The sequence below is a fragment of the Balaenoptera musculus genome, chromosome 5 (genome assembly GCF_009873245.2).
Source record: "Balaenoptera musculus isolate JJ_BM4_2016_0621 chromosome 5, mBalMus1.pri.v3, whole genome shotgun sequence".
NCBI classification, from domain to species: Eukaryota; Metazoa; Chordata; class Mammalia; order Artiodactyla; family Balaenopteridae; genus Balaenoptera; species Balaenoptera musculus.
The window spans coordinates 79,741,741-79,762,357 of record NC_045789.1 but is presented as its reverse complement, the minus strand read 5'-3'; the positions used below and the strand labels follow the sequence as shown (position 1 = coordinate 79,762,357).

The 20,617-nt window shown below is 35.3% G+C and overlaps 1 pseudogene; it reads left to right on the top strand.

The window, feature by feature from the left end:
* The first annotated feature begins 11,716 nt into the window (after window positions 1-11,716).
* On the top strand, window positions 11,717-13,116 carry LOC118895889 (annotated as a pseudogene).
* Window positions 13,117-20,617: the final 7,501 nt, after the last annotated feature.

The window sequence follows — 20,617 nt, the reverse complement described above, 5'->3', positions numbered from 1 at the left end:
CTAATTCTCTTCGAACAGTGCTTGATTTGGCTGAAGTGCTTAATAATCAGTAACTATTATTTTCTTTCAAATGATACAGATAAGAAACAAACAAAGAAAAAACGCCCAAAACTATCTAGTTCACCTCAAAAGAAACAAAAGTGAATGTAAATTATTTTGTGACATGAAAACACCACCGATTTCATAAAATCGCTAAACTCTATAATAGATGAAATGGGGTTAATTTAAATCCACTTCTATCTAATTGTCTATCCACATTAGATCATTTCTGGTATAATGTTCCTTTTAATTCTAGTCACTGGATGTGTCATTTACACAAACAATATTTCTCCATGAATGAACACAAACTTTTTGAAATCAAAGACTTTTTTTTTTTTGAAATTCAAGTTCTTTTATTTATTTATTTATTTATTTATTTATGGCTGTGTTGGGTCTTCGTTTCTGTGCGAGGGCTTTCTCTAGTTGTGGCAAGTGGGGACCACTCTTCATCGCGGTGCGCGGGCCTCTCACTATCGCGGCCTCTCTTGTTGCAGAGCACAGGCTCCAGACGCGCAGGCTCAGTATTTGTGGCTCACGGGCCCAGTTGCTCCGTGGCATGTGGGATCTTCCCAGACCAGGGTTCAAACCCGTGTCCCCTGCATTGGCAGGCAGATTCTCAACCACTGCGCCATGAGGGAAGCCCAAAGACTTGTTGCATTTGATTATTTTGCAGTCAGGTGAAAAGAATTTGCCTAAGTGGAAACTTAAGTTATATATACAGCAAAATGTTATTGGCTTTGCAGAAAATACTAGAAAGACTTGTATTAAAACAAATATAATATCCTTTCATAGATAGGTATTTTCCACATGTATGCACTCACATACACATTTATAAGTCAAGAAATGTGTAGCAGTGTATATTGGATCTGTTGCTGATGAACTGCAGGACTCATTTTATAATGAAAGAACTAGTTGGGGTATTTAGTATTTTCCTGAAGCAGGATGACACCTTTTTGTGGTTATTTCTTTTGTTTGATTTTTCACCTTGGGGCATTATGAACCAGGAAAAATATCAGCTATGTATAACAAACATTTTTATAAGAAACAGTCCAACATGATATGCATTCTGTTGTTTGTTTACTCAGTGCTCCTCTAATTTTTAAAAATGTAATCGCAACCCACTAAATTGATTTCATAAATCAATAATGTATCATGTGGTGCATTAATAATCCTGAGGTCTAGATGTGTCAGTGTGTTTAAGAGGCTTCCAACTAAGAGGTGTGTCTACAGCTTAGAATCTCTCTTGGAATCTGGATATTCACTTATTTGTTCATTCCTCATAGACATTTACTGAATACCACTAAGTGCTCAGGTCCTGAAATCATGGATAGAGCATCAAATAAAATGTAGAAATTTTTTTATAGAGGCTCCCTATGTAGCAATAATATCTCTCCTACTTTCTTCAACAAGAACCCCATATCAGTGTTATATATCACTTATACCTCAATAAACCTGGGAGGAAGAAGAAAATACAGTTAAAAATCTTTTATATATAAGATAACCCAGGTTATTTTCCTAATTAGAGGAAAATGGGGGAGAGTGTAAAACCACCCCTAATATATTTTACTTGTGGAGAAAGAGACACGAGAGCTTGAATTTTCTCTTTTGGAGAAAAACAAGCTAGAATATAACCTATGCTGGGAAAGAAAAGAGTATAGGGTGCCTAATTTATCCTGAGTCATGGAATCAGAATCAGAATCTTTAGTAGGGCCTCCAGGCAGATGAAGTGTTCACTAAGTGATCTCTTTTGTTTCCTTAGCTGAACGTAGAGATGTTTGGTTTGATATTGATCAGATCATTTGCCTAAAACTGTCAATTTGCTTAGTTAGCATTTAGCACAATAGTATACATATAGTAAGAATGAGGTGTTATTAAAATTTTATTTATTATAAACTGTAGTTCTGAAAAATTTTATCTTAATCTATTCAAACCACATAATTGTTTCTTGATAACTTTTACAATTTGAAGGGAATAATGGTAAACACCATAGTATATGCTCTAGTATATAACCTCATTGGTTAACATAAGGCATATTATAAAACACTGATGATAAATACCAAAAATACTCCTGTTATTACCACTTCTATAACTACTACCACTATTACTATTATTGTTGCAATTTGTTAAACCCCTACTATATGCCAACTACTGAAATGTGAAATTGACTTAAAGTACAATCTCATTTTCAGACAAATCATAAAGTTTAACAAGTAAGTTGTAGAATAACTAATATATAGTTGAAATGACAGTGATGAGAATAAATAAATTTTTTTCAAAATTAAAATGTATATATATATTTAAGAATAAGAATTCAGTTGGTTAAAAATGCACCATTTAATAGAGATTTCGTCATTTTAACTTACATCAGTTTAAATCAAATTATAAAGATCCATAATGATTATCAATGTGGCTGAATCACTGCAGAAGCCAAAAAACGCTAACATTAAATAGTAAATGTTCTTTGCTAACAATATAAAAATTTTATGGTCCCTTTATTTTCCTTTATTATAGACAAATAAACCTGTCATTAATTTAATATTCTATTGTAAAATACAGGAAATACCCTAGTTTCCTTATTAGAGACATTAGAGAAGCATAGTATAATTTTGTAGTATTATTCAGTTTTATTTTGTTCATTTTTAACACTGTTTTTATTCAGTTTTATCTGTTGTAGAAATGGAATTGCTTTACATATTGCATAGTCTGAAATAAAATTAGAGGTGATGTCGTTATTTTTTCCTTATCTCAAAATATTCATGTCATTTTCTTGAAGATGAAGATGGCAGAGTAGAAGGACGTGCACTCACTCCCTCTTGTGAGAGCACTGGAATTACAACTAATTGCTGAGCAGTCATCGATAGGAAGACACTGGAACTCACCAAAAAAGATACCCCACATCCAGAGACAAAGGAGAAGCCACAAAGAGACGGTAGGAGCAGTGCAATCGCAAAAAAATCAAATCCCATAATCACAGGGTGGGTGACTCACAAACTGGAGAACAATTATACCACAGAAGTCCACCCACTGGAATGAAGGTTCTGAGCCCCACGTCAGGCTTCCCAACCTGGGGGTCTGGCAATGGGAGGAAGAATTCGCAGAGAATCAGACTTTGAAGGCTAGCGGGATTGGATTACAGGACTTTGACAGAACCTGGGAAAACAGAGACTCCACTCTTGGAGGGCACACACAAAGTAGTGTGCACATCAGGACCCAGGGGGAAGAAACAGTGACCCCATAGGAGACTGAACCAGACCTATCTGCTAGTGTTGGAGGGTCTCCTGCAGAGGCGGGAGGTGGCTGTGGCTCACTGTGAGGACAAGGACACTGGCAGCAGAGGTTCTGGGAAGTACTTCTTGGCATGAGCCCTTCCAGAATCTGCCATTAGCCCCACCAAAGAGCCTGTAGCCTCCAGTGCTGGGTCATCTCAGGCCAAACAACCAAGAGAGAGGGAACTTAACCCCACCCATCAGCAGAAAAGTTGATTAAAGTTTTACTGAGTCTGCCCACCAGCGCAACACCCAGTTCTATCCACCACCAGTCCCTCCAATCAGGAAGCAAGCACAAGCCTCTTAGATAGCCTTATCCACCAGAGGGCAGACAGCAGAAGCAAGAAGAATTACAATCCTGCAGCCTGTGGAACGAAAACCACATTCACAGAAAGATAGACAAAATGAAAAGGAAGAGGACTATGTACCAGTTGAAGGAAAAAGATAAAACCCCAGAAAAACAACTAAATGAAGTGGAGATAGGCAATCTTCTGGAAAAAGAATTCAAAATAATGATAGTGAAGATGATCCAGAAGCTCAGAAAAAGAATGGAGGCAAAGATCGAGAAGATGCAAGAAATGTTTAACAAAGACCTTGAAGAATTAAAGAACAAACACTTAGAAGGATTAAAGAACAAACAAACAGAGATGAACAATACAATAACTGAAATGAAAATTACACTACAAGGAATCAATAGCAGAATAACTGAGGCAGAAGAATGGATAAGAGACCTGGAAGACACAATGGTGGAATTCACTGCCATGGAACAGAATAAAGAAAAAGAATGAAAAGAAATGAAGACAGCCTAAGAGACCTCTGGGACAACATTAAAAGCACCAACATTCGCATCATAGGGATCCCAGAAGGAGAAGAGAGAGAGAAAGGACCTGAGAAAATATTTGAAGAGATTATAGTCGAAAAGTCCCCTAACCTGGGAAAGGAAATAGCCACCCAAGTCCAGGAAGTACAGAGAGTCCCAGGCAGGATAAACTCAAGGAGAAACACACCAAGACACATAGTAATTGAATGGACAAAAATTATTAAAAGCAACAAGGGAAAAATGACAAATAACATGCAAGGGAACTCCCATAAGGTTAACAGCTGATTTCTCAGCAGAAACTCTACAAGCCAGAAGGGAGTGGCATGATATATTTAAAGTGTTGGAAGGGAAGAACCTACAACCAAGATTACTCTACCCAGCAAGGATCTCATTTAGATTTGATGGAGAAATCAAAAGCTTTACACACAAGCAAAAGCTAAGAGAATTCAGTACCACCAAACCAGCTCAACAACAAACGCTAAAGGAACTTCTCTAAGTGGGAAACACAAGAGAGGAAAAAAGACCTACAAAAACAAACCCAGAACAATTAAGAAAATGGTAATAGGAACATACATATCGATACTTACCATAAATGTGAATGGATTAAATGCTCCAACCAAAAGACACAGGCTAGCTGAATGGATACAAAAACAAGACCCATATATATGCTGTCTACAAGAGACCAACTTCAGACCTAGGGACACATACAGACTGAAAGTGAGGGAATGGAATAAGGTATTCCATGCAAATGGAAATCAAAAGAAAGCTGGAGTAGCAATACTCATATCAGATAAAATAGACTTAAACTAAAGAATGTTACAAGAGACAAGGAAGGACACTACATAATGATCAAGGTATCAATCCAAAAAGAAGATATAACAATTATAAATATATATGCACCCAACATAGGAGCACCTCAATACATAAGGCAAATGCTAACAGCAATAAATGAGGAAATCGACAGTAACACAGTAATAGTGAGGGACTTTATCACCTAAGTTACACCAATGGACAGATCATCCAGACAGAAAATTAATAAAGAAACACAAGCTTTAAATGACACAATAGACCAGATAGATTTAATTGATATTCATAGGACATTCCATCCAAAAACAGCAGATTACACTTTTTTCTCAAGTGTACGTGGAACATTCTCCAGGATAGATCACATTTGGGTCACAAATCAAGCCTCGGTAAATTTAAGAAAATTGAAATCATATCAAGCATCTTTTCTGACCACAACGCTGTGAGATAGAAATCAATTACAGGGAAAAAAACGTAAAAAACACAAACACATGGAGGCTAAACAATACGTTACTAAATAACCAAGAGATCACTGAAGAAATCGAAGAGGAAATCAAAAAATACCTGGAGACAAATGACAATGAAAACAGCACGATCCCAAACCTATGGGATTCAGTAAAAGCAGTTCTAAGAGGGAAGTTTACAGCAATACAATCCTACCTCAAGAACCAAGAAAAATCTCAAATAAACAATCTAACCTTACACCTAAAGGAACTAGAGAAAGAAGAACAAACAAAACCCAAAGTTAGCAGAAAGAAGGAAATCATAAAGATCAGAGCAGAAATAAATGAAATAGAAACAAAGAAAACAATAGCAAAAATCATTAAAGCTAAAAGCTTGTTCTTGGAGAAGATAAACAAAATTGATAAACCTTTAGCCAGAGTCATCAAGAAAAAGGAGAGGACTCAAATCAATAAAATTAGAAATGAAAAAGAAGTTACAACAGACACTGCAAAAATGCAAAGCATCCTAAGAGACAAGCAACTCTATGCCAATCAAATGGACAACCTGGAGGAAATGTACAAATTCTTAGAAAGGTATAACCTTCCAAGACTGAACCAGGAAGAAATAGAAAATACGATCAGACTAGTCACAAGTAATGAAATTGAAACTGTGATTAATAAATTTGTAACAAATAAAAGTCCAGGACCAGACGGCTTCACAGGTGAATTCCATCAAACACTTAGAGAAGAGCTAACACCCATTCTTCTCAAACTCTTCCAAAAAATTGCAGAGGAAGGAACACTCCCAAACTCATTCCATGAGGCCACCATCACTCTTGATACCAAAACGAGACAGAGATACTACAATAAAAAGAACATTACAGACCAATATCACTGATGAATATAATGCAAAAATCCTCAACAAAATACTAGCAAACAGAATCCAGCAGCACATTAAAAGGATCATACACCATGATCAAGTGGGATTTATCCCAGGGATGCAAGGATTCTTCAATATATGCAGATCAATCAATGTGATACACCATATTAACAAACTGAAGAATAAAAACCATATGATCATCTCAATAGATGCAGAAAAAGCTTTTGACCAAATTCAACACTCATTTATGACAAAAACTCTCCAGAAAGTGGGTATAGAGGGAACCTACCTCAACATAATAAAGGCCATATATGAGAAACCCACAGCAAACATCATTCTCAATGGTGAAAAACTGAAAGCATTTCCTCTAAGATCAGCAACAAGACAGGGCTGTCCACTCTCACCACTCTTATTCAACATAGTTTTGGATGTCCTAGCCACAGCAATCAGAGATGAAAAAGAAATAAAAGGCATACAAATTGGAAAAGAAGAAGTAAAACAGTCACCGTTTTCAGATGACATGATACTATACATAGATAATCCTAAAGATGCCACCAGAAAACTACTAGAGCTAATCAATGAATTGGTAAAAGTTCCAGGATACAAAATTAAGGCACAGAAATCTCTTGCATTCCTATACAGTAACAACAAAAAATCAGAAAGATAAATTAAGGAAACAATCCCATTCACCATTGAAACAAAAAGAATAAAATACCTAGGTATAAATCTACCTAAGGAGGTAAAAGACCTGTACTCAGAAAACTATAAGACACTGATGAAAGAAATCAAAGATGACACAGACGATGGAGAGATATAACATGTTCTTGGACTGGAAGAATTAACATTGTGAAAATGACTATACTACCCAAAGCAATCTACAGATTCAATGCAATCGCTATCAAATTACCAATGGCATTTTTTACAGAAGTAGAACAGAAAATCTTAAAATTTGTATGGAGATACAAAAGACCATGAATAGACAAAGCAATCTTAAGGGAAAAAAATGGACCTGGAGGAATCAGACTCCCTGACTTCAGACTGAACTACAAAGCTGTAATCAAGCCAGTGTGGTACTGACACAAAAACAGAAATATAGTTCAATGGAACAGGATCAAAGACCAGAGATAAACCCACACACCTATGGTCAACTAATCTATGACAAAGGAGGCAAGGATATACAATGGAGAAAAGACAGTCTCTTCAACAAGTGGTGCTGGGAAAACTGGACAGCTACATGTAAAAGAATGAAATTAGAACACTCCCTAACACCATACACAAAAATAAACTCAAAGTGGATTAAAGACCTAGATGTGAGGCCAGACACTATAAAACTCCTCGAGGAAAACATAGGAAGAACACTCTTTGACATAAAATACAGCAAGATCTTTTTTGACCCACCTCCTAGAGTAATGGAAATAAAAACAAAAATAAACAAATGGGACCTAATGAAACTTAAAAGCTTTTGCACAACAAAGGAAACTCTAAACAAGACAAAAAGACAACCTCAGATTTGGAGAAAATATTTTCAAATGAATCAACAGAGAAAGGATTAATCTCGAAAATATATAAACAGCTCATGCATCTCAATATTAAAAAAACAAACAACCCAATCAAAAAATGGGAAGAAGACCTAAATAGACATTTCTCTAAAGAAGACATACAGATGGCCAAGAGGCACATGAAAAGCTGCTCAACATCATTAATGATTAGAACAATGCAAATCAAAACTACAAAGAGGTATCTCGTCACACTGGTTAGAGTGGGCATGGTCAGAAAATCTACAAACAACAAATGCTACAGAGGGTGTGGAGAAAAGGGAACCCTGTTGCACTGTTGGTGGGAATGTAAATTGATACAGCCACTATGGAGAACAGTATGGAGTTTCCTTAAAAAAACTAAAAATCGAATTACCATATGACCCAGCAATTCCACTACTGGGCATGTACCCAGAGAAAACCATAATTCAAAAAGACACATGCACCCCAGTGTTCCTTGTAACACTATTTACAGTAGCCAGGTCATGGAAGCCATCTAAATGCCTATCGACAGACAAATGGATAAAGAAGATGTAGTACATATATACAATGGAATATTAGTCAACCATAAAATGGAACAAAATTGGGTCATTTGTAGAGATGTGGATGGACCTAGAGACTGTCACACAGAGTGAAGTAAGTCAGAAAGAGAAAAACAAATATATATTAGTGCATATATGTGGAATCTAGAAAAATGGTACAGATGAACTGGTTTGCAAGGCAGAAAGAGAGACACAGATGTAGAGAACAAACGTATGGACCAAGGGGGGAAAGCAGGGCGTGGGTGGTGGGTGGGATGAATTGGGAGATTGGGCTTGACATATATACATTAACATGTATAAAATAGATAACTAATAAGAGCCTGCTGTATAAAAAAATAAGATTCAAAAGAAAAAAGAATTTATAAAGTTATATATTTTTTTGTCATGTACTGATTATAGTATAAAAAGAAAATAGGAAAGGGGGGGAATATAAAAATTCAGTTTTGTTATTATTTCTCCCATCATTTCAATTGCTGAGTTCAATTACCAAAAGAAATGAATCCATTTAAGTTTGTAAAATAATGAAACATGGCTTTCTATCAATTGACACAATTGACTGTTAGAAAACTATTAAAATACAGGAATATATAGATAACCCTATATGTGCTTGCTACTAGTTGTTTTATAAGTATGTACTGGGCACTCTTCTAAATTAAGACTTGAAAAATTTACCCATTGTTAAGCACTAGTATTTCCTTTAAACACATGGGCGTATCTATGTTCATATTCCACATCGCTTTGATACTCAATTTTTCTTCTTTCTACATTCCCAGAGAACACATATGCTATTCTGTCTCATTCTTTTTTGTTGGAGCTTTTAGCACAAGAGCAAACTTGCCACAGAGACAAGGCAAGAGGGGTTGAATGATTCTAACATTTCATCAAGTTCTCAATGTGGATCCATGTACCAAAATCTTTACTGTTATAGGCATGCTAGCATCTTTTTCTTTTCATTTAATATATATTTTTAGCATCTTTATTGGCGTGTAATTGCTTTATAATGGTGTATTAGTTTCTGCTTTATAACAAGTGAATCAGCTATACATATACATATATCCCCATATGTCCTTTTATTTCATATATCTATTTAAAATAAATTCAATATATTTTAGAAAATATATACATCTGAGAAAATTGGAGTATTTCTTTTTTTTTTTTAATACTTTTACCAGCATTTTTTTTAAAAAATTTATTTAATTTATCTATTTATGGCTGTGTTGGGTCTTCGTTTCTATGCGAGGGCTTTCTCTAGTTGTAGCAAGCGGGGGCCACTCTTCATCGCGGCGCATGGGCCCCTCACTATCGCGGCCTCTCTTGTTGCTGAGCACAGGCTCCAGACGTGCAAGCTCAGCAACCGTGGCTCACGGGCCCACCTGCTCTGTGGCATGTGGGATCCTCCCAGACCAGGGTTCGAACCCGTGTCCCCTGCACTGGCAGGCAGACTCTCAACCACTGCGCCACCAGGGAAGCCCTGGAGTATTTCTTTAAATGACTGAATATGCAGTTTCTAATAAGTAATAGCAACTGCACAGTACACCTGTTCAAAGAATAACTGAAGGAATAAATGAATGCTTGAAAGAAATATCACCATGTGTTTCTTATTGCTGTTGTAACAAATTGCCACGAACTGAATGGCTTAAAATGATACAAATTTATTATCTTGCATTTATGAAGATCAGAATTCCTAAATGAGTCACATTGAGTTAAAATCAAGATATTGACACATCTGCACTCTTCCTAGAATTTCTATGGGAGAGTTTGTTTCCTTGTGTTTTCCAGCATCTAGAGGCTGCCTGTAGTCCTTGATGCATTGTTCAATTCCCTTATCTTCAATGCTACCAATGTCAGTATTTCTCACACTGACATTTCTCTGGTTCTCTTTTCTCTTTTAATGTAATCACCCTTGTGATCACATTTGCCCCACTGGGATAATATAGGATAATGTATTTATTTTAAAGGCAGTTGATTAGCAACCTTAATTCCAACTGCAGCTTTAATTTCCTCCTTTGCCATGTAACCTAACATATTCACAAGTTCCAGGAATTAGGACATGGAAATCTTTGGGAGGGTCATTATTTTGCCTACCATACTATGATACTATGTAATTAACTTAAAAGAGAGAGAGACCTGGTAAGGAAGAATTTTGGAGATTATGATAAGAATTTTAGACTGTATTTTAAATGGAAACAAATTAAAGAATTTAAGCAAGAGAAACATCAGCAATTCAATTTGTCCTTTTAAAAGATTGCTTGTATGCAGTGTACACAGTTAATAGAAGGAGTTAAGAGTGGATTTTCTAATGAAGTTCATGAAAAATGTGAGAAAAAGAAAAATTAACAGAGCACAGATCCTAAGGTATTTAAATCAAATTTTGGACTCCCACTTAACTAGCTGAGTAGCTTTGGAAAATTCTGTCTCAGTTCCCTTATATGTAAATTGAGGATGACAGTGGTATCAAACTCTTAGTTTTTGTTTTGTTTTCTAATAAAACTAAGGTAATGTATGCAAAGAGCCTAAAGTGTTAGTACATGAATTCCTTAATAAATGTTAGTTTTACTAATAATTGTTTAGGAGGTAAAACTTACCAAATGACTGAATGTGGATTTAAGACAAATATTGATAATCACTCCCAAATTTCTGAAAAATCAAGGCTTCTTTTTAATGGTAAAAACTAGAGTTGGAGCATAAGTGATTAATGTACTCCACGGATTTCCTTTTTTATTTGATGAACACAAGATGCTTTAGAGAACTCCATCCACAAATGTTGAGGAAAAGTTGCATGTAACTATTGCTCAGATACAGGTTTGGAATTGAGAGGAGAATCAATGTATGTTTGCTTATGCAAATTCTGTCTTTCTTCATATAGAAGATGCTATATTTGTAATATGCACCATTATTTTTGTACCACACAGAAAGAAACAATAAAAAAAATTGCCAGTAGAAATATGACATGCAGTTAATCTAAAAGTGAATTACCTTTTTGATGTTAAATATGAAAGAAATTTACAGCTCAGAGTCAATATAATAGAGTTGACTATTTTTGACAACTTGTGGGGAGATTAAATCATCTAAGTGAGCAGTCAGAGTGAAAAATGAAGGTCTTGGGGAAATATGACATGTAAGAGCAGAGGTAGAGGCATGAGAGATGGAGAAATAGAAATTATGGGTATGGTCAGTTTCTCTTTGAACTTAGCTGTCAGTGAAAGGGAGCTGGAAGAGAACATCGTGTCTGATGAATCTTCTTTTCCTTTCTTTTTTTAAATTTGAGAGCAATCAGCCCATGTTTGAATATTGAATATTGATTAAAAGGAATAGGAGGGCTTTTTCGCAATGGGTTTGCCACCAGAACACAGGTGTCATGAAACCCACTGCTAAATCTAAGGCAAAATGGGAAAGGAAATAACTCATTTTAACATCATCATCATTGGACATGTAGACTCAGGCAAGTCTACCACTACTGGCCATCTGATCTACAAACGTGGTGGGATCAGCAAAAGAACCATCAAAAAATTTGAGAAGGAGCCTGCTGATATGGGAAAGAGCTCCTTCAAGTATGCCTGGGTCTTGGATAAACTGAAAGCTGAAACTGAGCTTGGTATCACATTGATATATATCTCCCTGTGGAAATTCAAGACCAACAAGTATTGTGTGACCATCATTGATGCCCCAGGACACAGAGACTTTATCAAAAACACGATTACAGATACATCTCAGGCTGACGTGCGGTGTCCTGATTGTTGCTGATGGTGATGGTGAATTTGAAGCAGGTATCTCTAAGAATGGGCAGATCTGTGAGCATGCCCCTCTGGCTTACACACTGGGTGTGAAACAACTAATTGTTGGTGTTAACAAGATGGATCCACTGAGCCACCCTACAGCCAGAAGATACAAGGAAAGATACAAGGAAATCTTTAAGAGGTCAACACTTACACTAAGAAAATTGGCTACAACCCCAACAGAGCAGTATTTGTGCCAATTTCTAGTTGAAATGGTGACAACAAGCTGGAACCAAGTGCTAACATGCCTTGGTTCAAGGGATTAAAAAGCTACCCATTAAGGTGGCAATGCCTGTGGAACCATGCTACTTGAAGCTCTGGATTGCATCCTGCCACCAACTCATCCAATTGACAAGCCCTTGTGTCTGCCCTTCTAGGACATCTATAAAATTGTTGGTATAGGTACTAGCCATGTGGGCTGAGTGGAGTCTGGTGTTCTCAAATCCAGCATGGTGGTCACCTTTGCTCCAGTCAGTGTTACAACTGAAGTAAACTCTATTGAAATGCACCATGAACCTTTGAGTGAAACTCTTCCTGGGGACAACATGGCCTTCAATATCAAGAACACGTTTGTCAAAGATGTCCATTGTGGCAGTGTGCCTTGTGACACCAAAAATGACCCACCAATGAAAGCAGCTGGCTTCACTGCTCAGGTGATTATATTGAACAATTCCAGCCAGACCAGTGCTGAATATGCACCTGTGCTGTATTGTCACACAGCTTAAATTGCTTGCAAGTTTGCTGAGCTGAATGAGAAGGTTGATTGTTGTTCTGGGAAAAAGCTGGAAGATGCTTCCAGATTCTTGAAATGTGGTGATTCCACCACCATTGATATGGTTCTTGGCAAGCCCATGTGTGTTGAGAGCTTCTGTGACAATCCTCATCAGGGGCACTTTCGTGTTGGTGACATGAGACATGGTTGCTGTGGGTGTCATCAAAACAGTGGACAAGAAGACAGCTAGAGCTGGTAAGGTCACCAAGTCTGCCCAAAAAGCTCAGAAGGTTAAATAAATATTATCCCCAATCCCTGCCACCCATGTCTTAATCAGTGGTAGAAGAACAGTCTCAGAACTGTTTGTCTCAGTTGGCCATTTAAGTTTAATAGTAAAAGACTGGTTAATGATAAAACACATCGTGAAACCTTCAGAAGGAAAAGAGACTGTCTTGTGGGCCATTTACATGCGTGTGCGTGTGTGTGACTATTTTAAATTATTAGTTTTTAAAATCAGTACTTTCTAATGGAAACAACTTGACCAAAAATCTGTCACAGAACTTTGAGACCCAGTAAAACAAATTTTAATGAAGAACCTGTGTCTTCTTTTGGTCACCATTGTAACTTCCTATAGTCCTACTTAGGTAAAAGACTATAATAGGAGTTTCCCAAAACTTATTTATGGTGTACCATCAGCTGTAACTTCAGAATTTGGTAATTCTGAGTTAACATTTTTTTCTGCATAGGGATTTCGATTTTTTTCACCTTGCCAAAGTGGGAGGCATCACCTGTTTAAGTACATAGTGAAGAACTATGGGAAGAGTCTGTTGGTGCAACGTTTCATAGGTTAGGACAGATAAGCAAAGAGTAACTTTGTTTATATGTAAGATGACTTATAAGAAGGCCAAATTCTGTAATATTAAAGTTTGAGTGATATATTTAAGCCTCTGTATAATTACATCAATATTGAATAAACTTGTTGGTATAATGTCAAATTTTAGTTTGCAGTTCCTGGAATGTGCATTCTCGCATTTACAATATTAAAGTAGTAGAACCTAAAGCGTGAGGCTTCAATAGTATTGAGCACTGCCCTGCTAGAGTTAATTGTATCCAGCTTCTAGGAAAAAGAAAAGATACTGGAAGTTGAAAAAAAAAAAAGGACTAGGAGACAGGAAAAAGTGAATTGTATAAAAGAATGGGGAAGAATAATCGATATTCTGTAGAAGGCAAGTTACATGGAGAGAAGAGGATAGGCTTCAGGACACATGCAGAGTAGCTTTCCCCTGATTGGTAGAGGCAACTCTGCCACTATAATGGGAGGGAAGGATAGAGTACCTGCAGAGATGCTGGAGAGAGGTGTGGTAGGAGGGTAGAGATGTTCCATTGGGTGGCTTGAAATCAGTCAGTGAAAGATGAGGAAAGGTCATCCACTGAGAGTAGTGGGGCAGAGATAAGGTTGAGGGATCCCATGAGAGAAAGTGTATGAAAATCATTGTAGCAAAGAGTGAATGAATGAATTCAATAAGAGAAATGTACTAAAATGGACAAGTGAAACTGGAAATTTTGTTGAATGTAGTGATAAAAGACATTTACCTCATAGGGTTATTGTGAAGACTAACTGGCCTGGCATATAGTAAATGCAGCTATTATTAATATTATCATGTAATAAATTCCAGATTATAAAATATTCTTGAGTGGAATTAAACGACTTTAATGCAAAAGAATGGCTGAATTGATTTTGGAAAAAATAGCAATGATTTTAGGGAATTTGCCTAAGAAGGAAGATGATTCTGGATAATAGAATTCAAGCAAGGCAAAGAGAAAAGCAAAGGCAAGAGTATATGTCTCACTCTGTCCATGATGATGGACATGCAAATACCTAGGCTAGCAACAGGCATCTGGTTGAAAAGGTAAATGGTAAACCATGTGCTTAAACCATAATAAACCATGGACTCTCCACAGGAGACCAATAGGTGGCAATGCTGAAGTTGCACGTACAATTTAATTACAGGAGCTTCAAAGGAGTAGAGTTTATTAAGTTGGAGTAATAGTAGCCATTAGGTAGAAGCATGGGTACTGTGACAGTTTAGCAATGCCCATTTGGATTGCAGTACCCATGAGAAAGAGGGAAAGGGGTTAAATGGAACACTTCATGTCTAACCATGGATAGCTCCACATCATGTTTATTCCTTTCGGCAACAAACATGTTTAAGCAATATGCTGATCAATGAAGTAGTCCTAGGAATAATGTGAAGGACAGAAATGGCAAGTCTCTATCCTCAGTCATTTGCCATGGTAGTGAGAAAAAGAAGCTGGAAAAGGTGGCCACATCAGCCACGAAGGGGACACGCTGTATTTTTTGAGGCCACATAAAGGAAGATCCTGAGACTCTTCGAGACTTAATAGCACAGTAGATGTCAGCCAAGCATAGACCTCAGGAATAATGTCTTGGGAAAAGGAACCCATATGCAATGGTCATGAACAGAGCAGAATGCAGCACACTTATAAAATTAAAAGACATTTTGGCCAGAGTGTTGAGAGGGAGAGGAATGAGTGTTGAAAGATGAGACTGGTGATTTAGGCAGGGGTGAAAAGACAAAGTATTGCAGGTTTAGTTAAGAACTTTGACTTTTAAACTAAAACCAATAAGAAGTGTATTATATTACACATGGAAAATATATGATGATATTTCCAGTAAAAAATGTGTATCACACTTGCTGCATTGTGGAGAGTACCCTGGGTGCAGGTGACACAAACACACTATGGAAGTATATAGTCAGAGAAGTGGTGGAGAGCAAGAGAGGAGGATGAAGTGTGTGTGTGTCTGTGTGAATATACATATGAGTTTACACATGGGAAATATCTCTCTCCGTCTTTCTGTCTCTGTCTCTCCTTTTGTTCTTCTTTCTCACACATACAATATAAGCAACAAGATGGTGATGAATTGGAAGTGGGAGAATAGGCTAAAATTAAAACAAATTAGATATTGCAGACATTACCATAACTGGAAGTGCAAAAATATTTATATTTATCCATAGTAAGAATAAAATTGAAATCAAGAATCAATGTGTAACTATTTTTGAAAATATAAAGGGCAGCTCTACACAGTTTGATATTAAAATCTAAGGAAAATTCCACCACAAGTATGTGAAAAATTTGGCAGTTCATATGAAAGAGCTAAAAATAAAGAAGCTGTAAGGTATATTTTATAGAGACACTCTTCAGTCTCCACTGAAAAAGCAAACAATATAACAATCAAATGTGGCCTTCAGAGAACAGGGCTTTGTTAAAACACAGTTGCTCTTCTGTATCTCTCTTTACTGGAAGGTTTTAATACATTTCTCTAATACCTTCTAGTTTACTGAAATATATATTGACTAAAATGCCCATAGAGATAACTTTCTTCTTCTCACTTCAGTCCAGCCTCCATCATGAGGTACTTCACTTCCAAAATGCATTATGACACTTGTGTCATACCCCCTCAGCCACATTTCTCATGCTTGACAGAGTCTGTTCTCCAAGATTATTGTGACCACAGCTCTAAATTTCATCAGGTGTAATTTTTAAACAATTTTTTTTTCAGTTTGATCTCACTCTGCACAACAAATTTTATTCTGAACCTTTCATCCAAATATGTAAAACTGGTTTTCACTAGATTGGTAGACAAATATGATTTAAATTCTTTTTAACAAGAGTTCCCAAACCATATCTTTCATTATTTATGTGTTCCATTCAGATTATAAACTGATACTGAGAATCAAGGAATTAGTTGATAACAAACATTTTCATAAAATGTCAGCAATATAAAATTCCTGTCCTCACCTACTTCAGTGTTTTTCTATAAATTGGTCAGTCAGAATTCAAGTAACAGTAATTTATTTTCAAAGTTTGAGATTATATTAATCATACTTTATCTTTTTTGTCGCATTTCTTGCCAACATTCCCAAATATTTCAGGCAGTGAGAAAGTATTTTCATTAACTGAGTATAAGAATCAATAGGCCCCATCTTTTAAAGTACACCACTTTTATGACTACTGACAGTCAGAAGGGAAAAGAGTGGTAGATTACACTGCTATCAATAATGCCAGTTTAGAACTTTGTAAAAGCAAAAAATAAATAAAATAGTCGGTGAAAAATTTGTGCTCCCAAGAGGGAGTTTTAAAAGTTTAGAAATGATCTTTGTGATGCCCGTTGATGAGTTTGATCTTTCTGACATTACAGTAGAGGCTCTTGAAAATAAATGTACAAGATAGGTCTATGTATAAAAGACCTAATCCATTTATAGACTGGAATAGTCCATTAACATTTTGTTTAAAAGGTATGAAGGGGCAATTGAAACAAGTTACAATTGACAAGAGAATGGATTTATGTAGTAGTTCAGATAGCTGTAGGAACAGGTTTTTATCATGGTTGACCAAGTGTGAACCACTACTTTCTTTTTACAAGTACTCTGATTTGAATTCTCATTAAGCTGTGTAAAACATCAGACTTTCAACATAGTATGTATTCTAGAAATAAAAGCTATTAAGTTTTCAGCAGCCATGGAAAGCCTATAATTTATATCTTAGATGATGAGTCTTCAGATGGCTTTAAAACTAATTACATTTACATTTTTTGATTTAATCATTTCTGTTAGCATTACAAAATGATAGCACATTGTTATACAAAGGAAAGCTAATCTTTCTAACTTATGGAAAATAAAAATACTACTAGAAAGTTTCCCTGGTTTATGCTCCGTTCTCTGTTTCTGCAAATACCTGATAGTTTATCCTATTTATTTTGAAACTAGCGTAATGTTTTTACTCTTTAATTCAGTGCAATGACCATGAGCTTGAGTTCAGCCCTACTCTCATAAAATGCTACTTTGATCTAGTATTCAAAACTAGATGGAACTGAAGGCTGTGAGAGTAATTTATCATTTTGTGAGTATGGTAACAAACTAATGGGCTCTGATTATGAGATGCTGATTGTGTAGCACCAAAATAACGTAAATATATACTAAATTCTTACTAAAAGAATAGCTGGTATATATATTTTGTGTATTTTCTAGAAAAGAAAATTCTACATATAAAGTTTTCATTGCCTTTTTTTGCTTGAGATGAGGGCATAGTATGATGATTTTCAAACTGAGATTGCATAGCCGAGACATTGTAAACAAGACCTATTGTGATTTTAAAATATGTTCATAGTAGTGGTAAATATTTGTCATCCTCAGAAAATTGGCATAAATATGTTAATAAAATACTGTGGGTGAGTCAACATGGTATTCTGAGTTTTCACTCAACTGATGACTATTTTAATATTAAAAAATATTTGATCCATCCTCACTCTATTTTGAGGTGAGATGAAATGCAATCTTCTTTTTATGTGTTATCACCAACATACTTGATCATTGTTCTCCTAGGATCATTTCATTATGTTGGCCCCTCTGTGGCCAATGCGTCAGAGGTGAAAGGGTTCAAATTTCATGTGAACTAGGTTAATAATTTTTGCTTAAAATGCTCCTAAGACTTCCTATTATAATTTGAAAAAAAAAATTGTATTTTTATTATTTTTTTACCATCTGCTTTAAGGCATAGGAGCTGCCCCCAAGCAGAAAATGTAAGTTGCTTATAACCACACAGCTAATAAATGGCGTACTTGGTTTCTACATTTTATTAGCTAAATCTACCACATTTCACGTACATAACTCTGCCTCTCCAGGTCATTTGGAGATTAAAATTTACCAAAGTGTGGGCCTATATAATCTCTTATAATGAATTGTAGATTAACCTATCACTAAGTACAAATTTATCCATTTCAAACTGAATATACTCAGTTGAGGAGATAGGGAATAGGTGGGAGATCAGAGTTAGTGCCTCTGTTTCTCTTCCTTTAAGAACACATTTGGACTGGGAGTAAGATGCCCCCCAAATCAAATGAACTGTGTCATGGATTTCACCTGGACAATTTTTTATAAACATAATATTTCATGTTTATAAACATTTTAAAACTTATTTATAAACCAAAACAGCTCAAGGAAAATGTTAGTCTCAGCAGAATCAATTTTTTTTTAAAGTAACCTGAATTTTTTGTGGTTGTTATCCTCATCTTGCTAATTTGTAAGCATAATAGAAGTAGTAACCTCATTTTGTAAAAAAAAAAAAAAAATGCAATAACTATAATTTTATACTCTCTGCTAAGCATAAATATAGTAAAACAAGTACCATATGGCTCATCATTATCAAAGTTAGTATTTCCACTTGCTTTGTAAATCTCTTCAATTTTATGGAGCATAGAAAGAAAACTAATTGCTAAGTGAGGTCATAGCATTCTCTTTCTGAAGCACTAAACATTCATAAGCTCAGTATAAATTTTTTTAGGAGAAAACTAAGCTATATTTGTAAATGAAGACTATTATGATGTAATTATTATTTATTTCTCCAGCTTTTTATGAAATGTATGTTTACTGGGGAACTATCAAACAAATTTCATTATGGTCCTTTTTAGCCAAGTAAGATGAATTTATTAAGAATATAATAATGAGCCTTTTTAATAATGCAATGTAAATTAGTTTTCACATGAATGAAGACTTTCACATGGCCAGAATTAAAGTCTTTATAAAACTGATATAAAATTATTTAGTTATGCAAGCATTATATTTTGTCTTAACTTTTTGTTAAATCAGCAATTAGTTTGAATCTTACAAATTTTATTTCTTTTGTAAGATTATTCTTTATTTGCTAATTTCATCAGTATGACAGATGTGCTGTATAAAGAAGGAAATAACATCATAGACAGTTTTGGACTGAAGGCAGTAGAAACTGTTTCCATTGCTTACAAACTATTATTAATGTGATTCTGGCTCTAGGTGTGGTCATAATAAACATAAATCAAAATATTTTAGGAAAGTTGCAATATAACTTTTAAATATTTGGCAAATAGACTATTGTTAACTTCAGGCTTTGGTGGTGGTGGTTGTATGTGTGTGTGTATGTGTATTGAACAAAATTGGCAATATACTTTTTCTTTATAATTTAATGAGTGACTATGTTATAAGAACTTGAAATTATTGATTGTGTGTTTTTAGAAAATGTGACATGTGTCACTTATCATGTAGAATAGAAAAAATATAGTCATTGACCTTTCATCATTTTATTTTTTATTTTGTATATTTCAAAAGGCTTTCATGGTCTTTGTATTATTTTTGAAGATAAATATGTACATCGTTATTACATCAGTAACATACATTATCAACATGAAAGAAAGTAAAAACCACATACACAGTAATATTAGGTTAACACTAGATTTTAGATTAACTAGTAGCATACAAGGAAAATCAAATTTTTCTGTGTACTTTGTAAAAACATGACACTTAGATATAATAATAATTATCTTTTTGTTTTTCAGTCCATGCAATTGGTAAAAATGTCATATAGGAAAGATAAACAGCACTAAGAGAAGCTAATAGGAAAATTTGTGATTGGAACACTCTATATTGATCTTAATAAGCCTGATTCAGACTTTCAACATTATATCTTCTCACTATTTTGAATAGTCAGTGCCGTGTTGCTTGCCTTCGTGATCTCAGCAGGAACGATTTTCTAATCTGACACACTAATTGGATTAAAGTGACAAAGTATTTATATATGCATTGTCTCAAAAGTATCTCTACAGTAGTAAGAATTTCTACATCATCACTGCAGAGCAACTAAAAAAATGTATGGGTAGAAGGACTATATATTTATACCACTTATAATCACTCAAATTATGTCCATTTAGATTCATACTTTGAACTCCAGGAGGCACCAAAAATTGTT